We start from the raw sequence: 10369 nt of genomic DNA, 5'->3' as shown, positions 1-10369 counted from the left end.
ATATGGCTGCTTCCCATCCCCAGAGATATAAAGAGATTGATATGATAGCTTTGAGTAAGAATGTGGAAGTTGGGGAAGAGTGTCAGAGAGAGAATATCTCTTTCTGGAGCTGGGGTAAGACAGGGTTTCTGGAAGGGGGCAAATGGTGTAGCTTGCATCCCTGCCCTCCTGGCAGTGATAACAGATGAATTGTTTTTCTCCTCATCATCAAATCACATTTGGGAGGAAAGGGATTTAGGAAGGTCTGCCTCCCCATCTCCCTCCTGCAGAGGCCCCAGACAAAGGCCCTGTGGTGGAGCCAGGATTTGAGGAACTAGAGGGCATGGTGTCCTATTGCTCCAAATACTCACGCCTTAGCATCTTCTGTAGAAGTCTTCAGGGCAGTTGTCATGAGGGGAGATCCTGGGGTCTTGCCAGGTCTATACCCCAGGGTTCCTGAGTGCTCCAAAAGCCTCAGCTCCCCTCCCCACCTTCTGCAGCCTCCTTCCCCTGCCATACACAGGAGGAAAGTTCTGGAAGGTTGCACCTTCTGCAACCACCTCCCCCCACAACACCACAAAACACCTACAAGAGGAAAGTTCTGGAAGGATGATGATCTGCGCAGCTGTCTCTTCTGGGAGTCAATGCTGAGAACTCTCAGACTGAGATAGCAGTGACAGATTTCTTTGGCTTGAGGGGCAGAGGGCTTTTGCTTCAACCCCACTGTACCCCAGCCTCTTTGCCACTTAGATGCCTGGGGAGGGAGCTTGGGCCCCACCTATGGGAACCTGAAATGGGAAACTCCTCTTATCTCCCATGGTCTCATTCATATTTGCATTCCTGTGCTTAGCACAGTGTTGACATAAGGAGAGAACACTCGAGATCCTCTTCAATACGACTACATGACCAAATCTTACCCAGCTGTGCAGTTCAATGGCCTCTTCCTTCTCCTACTCCAAAAGACTTCAGTCCTTCAGATCTGAGTTTAGGGGTTTTATTGGGGATCATTACCATTGGGAGTCCTTCCCTGGAGAAGGAATTCCCTCCACCTCCACTTTCCCTTCTCCCCATTCCTTGAATCAGACACCCCAGAATACAGCCCAGATGGGAACGCCTCTGTTGTGGGCATGGGAATACTTTACCAACAGTAGGGGTTAGTGTGACTATCTCCAGCTGAAAGGACCTGTAGTCATCAAGCCTCCATTTTCAGAGGACTGGGACTGGGGGTTCCTGCTGTGCATGCCAGGCAGGTCTCTGAGGTACTCTGAATCTCAGTGTCCCTCCTGGTGAAAAGGGGACAACAGTTGCTTCCTCATAACAGGAGGGTGGAAACGCGATGTGAGCGGCTTGCCCAGCTGTTGCAATACCCACTGCCTACGGTAGAGGACACTCGACCCCGTCCTCAGCTGGCGAGATGAGGAGGCAATACCGTTCTCTGGAACCCCTCTTCTCCGTAAGGAGAAAAGGAGGGACCAGGCTAGATGCCGGGTCCTATCTGACACCTCCGCAATAAGGGATAGGAAGGGCCTAGAGAGACCTGGAATCCAGCCCTCCCTGCTCTGTGGTCCATCTGGGTCTCACCCAAAGGCCCCTGTTCAAGGATTTGGGAGCAGCTCCTGCTCAGTTGTCCTTTTCCCTGGAAAGAGGCACTGCCAGGAAGTGGCCCCAGAGTTCCAGCCCAGTACCGTAACTTCTAGAGCCCTGACTGCATTCCAGTCTCTGTCTAGGAACTTTATGTTACGTAATCCCCATAACAATTCTAGGAGATAGGCTCTATATATTTTTTTAATTTTACATACCATACATAACCCATTTTAAGTATCCAAGTCAATGATTGTTATTAAATTTACAGGGTTACACAACCATCACCAGAAGCCAATTTTAGAACATTTCCTAAGAAATCCCTCATCTCCAATTGCTGGTAACTCCCCATTCCCACCCCCGGCCCTGGGTGACTAATCTGCTTTCTGTCCGCATGGATCTGCCTTTTCTGGACATTTCATAGAAACAGAATCGTAGCATATGTGGTCTTTGCATCTGACTGCTTCACAAAAGCATAATGTTTTGGAGATTCGTCCATGCTGTCCCTTGTACTAGTGAGTCTGTTTCCTTTTTCACACCGAGTAGTATCCCGGTATGGACAAAACGTATTTTGTGTAGCCAATCACATTTGGGTTTCCACCTTTCCATTTTCATGAATAGTACTGTTACAGACCCCGACACACAAGTCTTTGTGTGGACATAGGTTTTCATGTTCAGAGTGGAATTGCCAGGTCATATGGTAAACTTACACTTTTTTTTTTTTAAGATTTTTATTTATTTATTTCACAGAGAGAGAGAGATCACAAGTAGGGAGAGAGGCAGGCAGTGCGGGCGGGGGTGGGGGGGAAGCAGGCTCCCTGCTGAGCAGAGAGCCTGATGCAGGGCTCAATCCCAGAACCCTAAGACCATGACCTGAGCTGAAGGCAGAGGCTTAACCCACTGAGCCATCCAGGCGCCCCTATACTAACTTTTTAAGAAACTGCCAAACTGTTTTCCCCACTGGCCACACCATTTTACACTACTGTTAATATCCATGTTATAAGTAAGGAAAGTAAGGGACAGAGATTTTTTTTTTTAAAGATTTTATTTATTTATTTGAGAGAGAGAGACAGTGAGAGAGAGCATGAGCGAGGAGAAGGTCAGAGAGTGAAGCAGACTCCCCATGGCGCCGGGAGCCCGATGCGGGACTCGATCCCAGGACCCCAGGATCATGCCCTGAGCCGAAGGCAGTCGCCCAACCAACTGAGCCACCCAGGCGTCCCAGGGACAGAGATTTTAAGTGACTTTCCCAAGATCACACTGCTAGGAGGTGTCAGAGCCATGACTCAAAGCCAGGCAGAGAGGTCCCAAGACCACACTCTTAACCACAAGTCTACTCCCAGGACAATGAACCTAAAAGGGGACCCATTTCTTGGCCCACTGCAATGTGGCCACCACCATTTATGCCCATCTTACTTCCAGAATTCCCCAAGTCAAGCTCTGTTCCCACCCAGTGGGGCCGCATCCCCCCTATAGCCACAAGCACACTTTACTCTACCCCCTCTGGAAATGTGTGCCCATGATTAATAGCTGAAATTCTGGATTCAGATGGTCTGTTCGTATTCCTGACTCATCATCTTACCAGCTGTGTAGTTTGGGGGGCAAGTTACTTAACCTCTGCTTTCGTTTCTTCATCTGTAAAATAGAAATAGCATCTTCCTTCGTGCAATTCTTTAAAAATGCTTTTATTATGGAAATTTTCAAACCCCTACAAAATAAACAGAAGGGTACAATAAACCTCCATGTACCCAGCATCCAGCTTCAACACTTATGAATCCATAGCCCATCTTGTTTCATCCTTACCCCTACCCGCTTCCTCCCCTACTCCCATTTTTTAAAAAATCAACTTTACTGAGGTATGATTTATATAAATTAATGCACATTTTAAGTACATACTTCAAAGAGCTTTCATGAATGAATGTAACCATGAACAATTAAGGTATAGAACATACTCTATTATCCTGAAGCGGGTCCCGGACATCATACAGTTTCTTTCCTAAGTATTTCAATACGTATTTCTACAACATAAGGACTCTTTAATTTTTTTTAAATATTTTATTTATTTAGAAGAGAGAGACAGAGAGTACAAGCAGGAGGAATGAAAGAGGGAGAGGGAGGGGCGCCTGGGTGGCTCAGTGGGTGAAAGCCTCTGCCTTCAGCTCCGGTCATGATCCCAGGGTCCTGGGATCAACACCACATCGGGCTCTCTGCTCAGCGGCAAGCCCACTTCTCCCCACCCCCGCCGCCTGCCTCTCTGCCTACTTGTGATCTCTGTCAAATAAGTAAATAAAATCTTAAAAAAAAAAAAAGAAAGAAAGAAAGAGGGAGAGGGAGAAGCAGGTTCCCCACGGAACAAGGAACCCCACATGGGACTCGATTCCAGGACCCTGGTATCATGATGCCAGCCAAAGGCAGATTCTTAACCAACTGAGCCACACAGACACCCCCGGACTTTTTAGAAATAAACATAACCCCAGTGCTATTTGATAATAGTGACCTAAAAAGAATTAATGCTCACTCTTTAACATCCTCAAATAGCCAGCCAGCGTTCAAATTTCTGATTATCTTATACTATTTGTTCCTTTATAATTTGGCTTATTTGAATTAGGATCCAAAGATGGATTTGTCTGATATGTCTCTTATGTCTCTTTTAATCTAGAAATTCCTCCTTTAACTAATGCTTGTCCTCATCAGTACAGTTGTCCGTGTCCCCGCCTGTCTTTTAACTCTTTTTATTTTCTCTTTATAGTTTATTCATTGAGATACTAGCTTTTCATCCAGAATTCCCACGATCTGGAATTTACTGATTGCATCCCCATTTTGTCATTCAATCAAGCAACGTTTATTCAGGAATATTTACTAAGCATCTGCTACATACAGGATTGCCAAATATAGCACCAAAAAATACAGAACATACTTAAGACTAGAAAAATTATTGCTTCTCAATAATTCTAATTTAACTGGATATCTGTGTGCCTGTTATCTGTGTGCCTGTCCAGGGTTGGAGGCACAACGGTGAGCAAGGGAGACAACCCTCTGCCCTCAGAGAGTTTACATTCTAATAAACCAGGGGAAGCCAGGGAACAAATGAGCAAACAGTACTTCTCCTGGAGATTTTGTGAGGTTTAATGAGAAACACTTAACTTTCCTGCCTGGTCCACTGGAAGCCCTTGATAAATGTGAGTGTTCTTGGCAACAGTCTAGCCTTTCCCCGGTCTGTTTCTTCCCTTTTCCCACCCCTGCTCCACATCCCCCTGGGAATTATTCCAGGCTTGCCCTCCTCCTGCTCTACTTCCTCCACGTATCTAATGTTAGTTAATTCCTCTCTTCACCCCACAGTCACTGGGCAACCCCCCCAACCCTTGAAGCAAGCCCCAGACCAGGCCCTGGGTACTCAGAGATGATGGGGACATAGCTGATGGGGGAGATGGACATTCTAGGCTAATTTGAGAAGAAGGAACAGAGGAATGACCATGGTCCTTGGAACATTAAAGTCAGGATAACCATACGGAAAGTAAGTCTTTTCAGAGGTGATCTCCCACTTAGTTTCTAAAGGATGAGAAGGAATACCAAAGGAAGCATGAGAGAAGAATTCCAACTGAGGAAACAGTATGGGCAAGGAACAGAAGCAAGCAAGTGCCTGTCCCATGGGCTGCCAGCTAGCAGCCATCAACATCTCTTTCTCCCTGTTAAGTAGAGGGGGCACCCTGGCGTTGGTCCCGACACATCCGCCCTCTGAGTCATCCCTTTATCTGTCTCAGGCAGCCCACTCCATCAGTGTGTTCCTCTCTTTTAAAAGCTCCATCTTCCCTTGACCCCATAGGCTCTAGCCCCCATCCGTCTCTCCTCCCCTTCACAGCCAAACTTCCCCCAAGAGCTGTCTACACACTGTCTTCCGTTTCTCACTTCCCACTTGCTCCTCAACCCACTTCCATCTGCTTCCACCCCCACCCGCCACCAAAATAGCTGTTGCTGAAGTCCCGGGGCGTCCATCTCATCGAAACTGGCAGGCTCTTGTCAGTCCTCTCGTCTTGACCTCTCAACAGCATCCCACATGATTGGCCACTTCCTCTTTCTAGGAACCGTCTATAGTTCTTCACCTCCTGGGCACCGCTTTCCCGGTGCCCTCCCTCCTCCCTGACTTCTCCCTGGTGGTATGGGCGCAGGCTCATTCTCCCTGCCTCAGCCCAGACGTCATGGGGTCCTCAAGGCTCTGGCAAGAATTTCTCTCCTCTTTCTATAGACGTTCTTCTTCTGTGCCCACTCCACAATTAGCATCCATCCACCGGGGCAGGGGGGAGCTCAGAAGACACTGCTCCTCTCAGCTCTGACCAAGACACTCCACTGCCCTCCCAGCCTCTAGCTCGGGAGTTCCAGAAGTTCAGCAAAATCAACCTGTCCCAGGCCATTAGCAGCTCACCTCCTCTGCCGCACGTCGCACTTCCAGGGAATCGTAGCCCGGTGGAGGGCTCCACTCGTCACCCATTTTAACAGCCAGAAACCCAGGGCTCATTCTGGCACCTCCAAGGCAACGTTTCGGCAAGTCACGTTGCCCTGTCTATTTCTGCCCACCCCGGCAGTCCCCCCACACCCTGCTGTGCCCTCTGTATTGCCACCAGCTATCCTTCTAAGCCACAAACTGGATTGGGTTACTCTTTGCTCCAAACCTTTTAACGGCTTCCCACTGCTTTCCGGATGCAGAGTGAAATCATTCATTTGGCTCACAAGCAGGGTTACCTGGGTCTGACAGCCCTACCCACAGGTCCTCCTGGAGAGAGGGGATGAGTTCCCTCACCTTCCACCCCCATGTCCCCTGTGCCATTGTCTCTCCCTTCAGCTACCCAGGACTCCCTTAGTGCCTAAAGCAACATGATCCCCCCCTCTCCCTCCCTTAGCATATACTGTTCCTTCCAACTGCACACTTTTCCCCCACCTCCCTTCACCTGTACCAGGCCAATGCCCACTCCTCTTCAGAGCCCCACTGAATCATTCCTTCCTCAGAGGACACCTCTCCCACTCCTCCAGATACTAACCAGGTCATCTTCCATCTTTATTCCGCCCCCCCAAAACCTACGTATCTTCCTTCAAAGCATTTTCATCTGTTTGTCACTATTTAATCATTAGTGTGATGAACTGATTATTCACCTCTCCCCGCCACACTCTAGTTCATGTGGACAAGAAGTATGTTAGATTTTGCCTCAGCCCAGTGCTTAACACATGGTTGGCATGCAAATACATTTTAAAAGTCTTTTCTATCAGGCACTTCTGTAACCTAGAGAGAAGCAGAGAAGAGTAAAATAAACCCTACATACCCATTACCTAGATGGGTAATTATGTTAATAAATTTTTTTAAAGATTTTATTTATTTATTTGACAGAGAGAGAGAGATCACAAGTTGGCAGAGAGGCAGGCAGAGAGAGAAGAGGAAGCAGTTTCCCTGCTGAGCAGAGAGCCTGATGCGGGGCTTGATCCCAGGACCCAGAGACCATGAACTGAGCCGAAGGCAGCGGCTTAACCCACTGAGCCACCCAGGCGCCCCAATGTTAATAATTATTAGCATTTTTTGCATATTTATCATTTTTGCTTAAATATTTTCAAGGGACTTAGAGTTTACATGACTGTTCACCCCTAAATAGGAAATTTTTTTAATATACATTATGACTGGGGCACCTGGGTGGCTCAGTTGGTTAGGCATCTGACTCTTGGTGTCTGCTCAGGTCAGAGTCTGAGACAGAGTCCTTCATCAGGCTCCACACTCAGCTTAGGGTCTGCTTGAGAGTCTCTCCCTCTCCCTCCCCGTCTGCTCCTCCCCTGCTCTCTCTCAAATATATAAATTAAATCTCTTAAAAAATACAATATTATGATCACACCTTACAAAATTAACAATAATTCCTTGAGGGGTGTCTGGGTGGCTCAGAAGGTTACGCATCTGCCTTCAGCTCAGGTCATGATCCCAGAGTCCTGGGATCAAGTCCCACATCAGGCTCCCTGCTCGGGGGGAGTCTGCTTCTCCCTCTCCCTGCTACTCCCTTTCGCTGTTCCACTCTGTTTCTGTCAAATAAATAAAATCTTTTAAAAAAACAGTAATTCCTTAATATTGTCCAATACCCAGCCCATATTCACATTTCCCTGTCCCCCCAAAATGTTTTACATTTGGTTTGTTCCATCAAAGATCTAAATCAGGTCCACACATTGCAATTGGTTATGTCTCTTAAGTCCCATTTAAATCTAGAATAACTTTTTCCCCCATGCCATTGAGTTGTTGAATTGCTGAAGTATTTTAAGTAAATTACAGACATCATGTCCCACCTTCTAGATTTCTCTGATTGCTTCCTTGTGGTGTTGTTTATCCTGTATTTCCTGCAAACTGGAAATTAGATCTACAGGCTTGATTAGATTTTGGTTGACTAGACTAGCAAAAACACCTCATGAAGAATCCTTCCCTCATATCACACTATGTCTGGTATCCTCAGTGTCTGAGTTCCAGCCTCAGTGATGGACCACTGACTAGCAGGTCTGCATTGGTGAGAGCAGATTTCTTTATTGAGAAGTTGCGTTTTCTTCCTTTAGGGCCAGCAAGTAATCTGTGGGATGATATTTTGGAATGACCACGATTTTGTTTATTTATTTTTATTTATTTTTTAAAAGTAAGCTCTGGGGGTGCCTGGGTGGCTCAGTGGGTTGAGCCTCTGCCTTCAGCTCAGGTCATGGTCTCAGGGTCCTGGGATCGAGCCCTGAATCAGGCTCTCTGCTCAGCAGGGAGCCTGCTTCCCCCTCTCTCTGCCTGCCTCTCTGCCTACTTGTGATCTCTCTCTGTGTCAAATAAATAAATAAAATTTTTTTAAAGATTTTATTTATTTATTTGACAGAGAGAGATCACAAGTAGGCAGAGAGGCAGGCAGAGAGAGAGAGAGAGGAAAGCAGGCTCTCCACTCAGCGGAGAGCCCGATGCGGGACTCGATCCCAGGACCCTGGGATCATGACCTGAGCCGAAGGCAGCGGCTTAACCCACTGAGCCACCCAGGCGCCCCAATAAAATCTTTTTTTAAAAAAGTAAGCTCTGTACCCAACATGGAGCTCAAATTCATGACCCCAAGATCAAGAGTTGCATGCTGTACCAATTGAGTCAGCCGGGCACATCATGAATGACTGTGTTTCTAATAAGTGAATGAAGTAGGTCAGTGTGGCTGAACAGTGGTAAGGACCGAAGGCAGGAACTCCAAGGGCTGAATGCCTTGATAAGAAATTCGGATTTTAGGGGTGCCTGGGTGGCTCAATCAGTTGGGTGACTGACTCTTGACTTCACCTCAGGTTGTGATCATATGGTCTTGAGATCAAGCCCAGCATGGAGCTCTCTGTGCTAAGCGTGGAGTCGGTTTGAGATTTGCACTCTCCCTCTCCCTGACGTTCACACTGTCTCTAAATAAGTAAATAAAATCTTTTTTTAAAAGATTTTATTTATTTATTTGTCAGAGAGAGAGAGCGAGAGAGTGAGCAGGGGCAGACAGAGTGGCAGGCAGAGGCAGAGGGAGAAGCAGGTTCCCTGCTGAGCAAGGAGCCCGATGTGGGACTCGATCTGAGGATGCTGGGATCGTGACCTGAGCAGAAGGCAGCTGCTTAAACAACTCAGCCACCCATGCGTCCCTAAATAAATAAAATCTTTAAAAAATAAAACAGATTTGGATTTTATCCTATAGGATTGGGAAATTAAGGACATTTTTTTTTTAAATTTGACACCGAGAGAGAGAGAGAGATCACAAGTAGGCAGAGAGGCAGGCAGAGAGACTGGGGGAAGAAGGCTCCCACTGAGCCGAGAGCCCGGACTCAGGGCTTGATCCCAGAACCCTCAGATCATGACCTGAGCCGAAGGGCAGAGGCTTCACGCACTGAGCCACCCAGGCATCCCAAGGACCACTTTTAAGCAAAAGAAATCATGTGGTCCAACTTGGCAAGGGAAAGGGTGCGGAAGCATGAAGGGAATAGAGAACTAGCATTTCCTGAATGTTCAGCCTGAACTCAACTCCATGCCCTGCATCTGGCATACTTGATTAAAGTGAAACCTTCACTGTGTTTAAAACAAAAATCCTATTTTGCAGATAAGGAAAGCAGAGGCATCACTCTCTGTCACTCACCCACAGTTCCTGCAAGAGATGGTGAAGACCGGATGGGAGTCGGAGACCACAAGCATGGTTATTTGAGGGAGAATGTGCGACTGGGCGGAGGGAAGGCTGAGGCTTCCCGCATATCATGGGTGGGATGCAGGAGGAGACAGAGCAGGTTGGAGGGGAAGATAATGAGCTCAGGCTTCCAGCTGCCCAGATGTCTCCAAGCTGCTCTCTTGAGAAATGGTGTTTATAACATGACAATGCCTATAATTTGGCTTCCGGCATGACTCGATAATTAGCTTAAGTTATCCTTCATTGGCATTTCATTCAAAGCAAGGACACTCTTCCATTCATTCTGATGAGACCTGTTTTCTGTGAGTGGTACAGTGGTGAGTGTGAACCCAGAGCCATCCAGTCTCTCTCTTGGCTCAGCTGGGTCAGACTGAAGTTGGTGCATGGGCTGTCTTTTCTCCTGGCTGGTGCCCTCTGTCTCGGGAGCTTAGGGGTGTGGGCACCCCCCGGGATAGGGAGCTGTCTGAAGGTGATATTCTGGAACCTGAACATTCAGTGCCCAGCAGAAGCATAACCCAGAGACTGGTTCCAAGAGCCACATGGAGGGTGCGGTGAGGAGGACGATGGTTAAGAGAAGTCAGCTGGGAGGCACCTGCTGACGTTGGCCACAGAGATGTTTAGGACTGAAAGAG

This window comes from Neovison vison, chromosome 5 (genome assembly GCF_020171115.1).
Source record: "Neovison vison isolate M4711 chromosome 5, ASM_NN_V1, whole genome shotgun sequence".
Taxonomy (NCBI): domain Eukaryota; kingdom Metazoa; phylum Chordata; class Mammalia; order Carnivora; family Mustelidae; genus Neogale; species Neogale vison.
The sequence above is the reverse complement of the archived record's forward strand: the minus strand, read 5'-3'. Positions refer to the sequence as shown.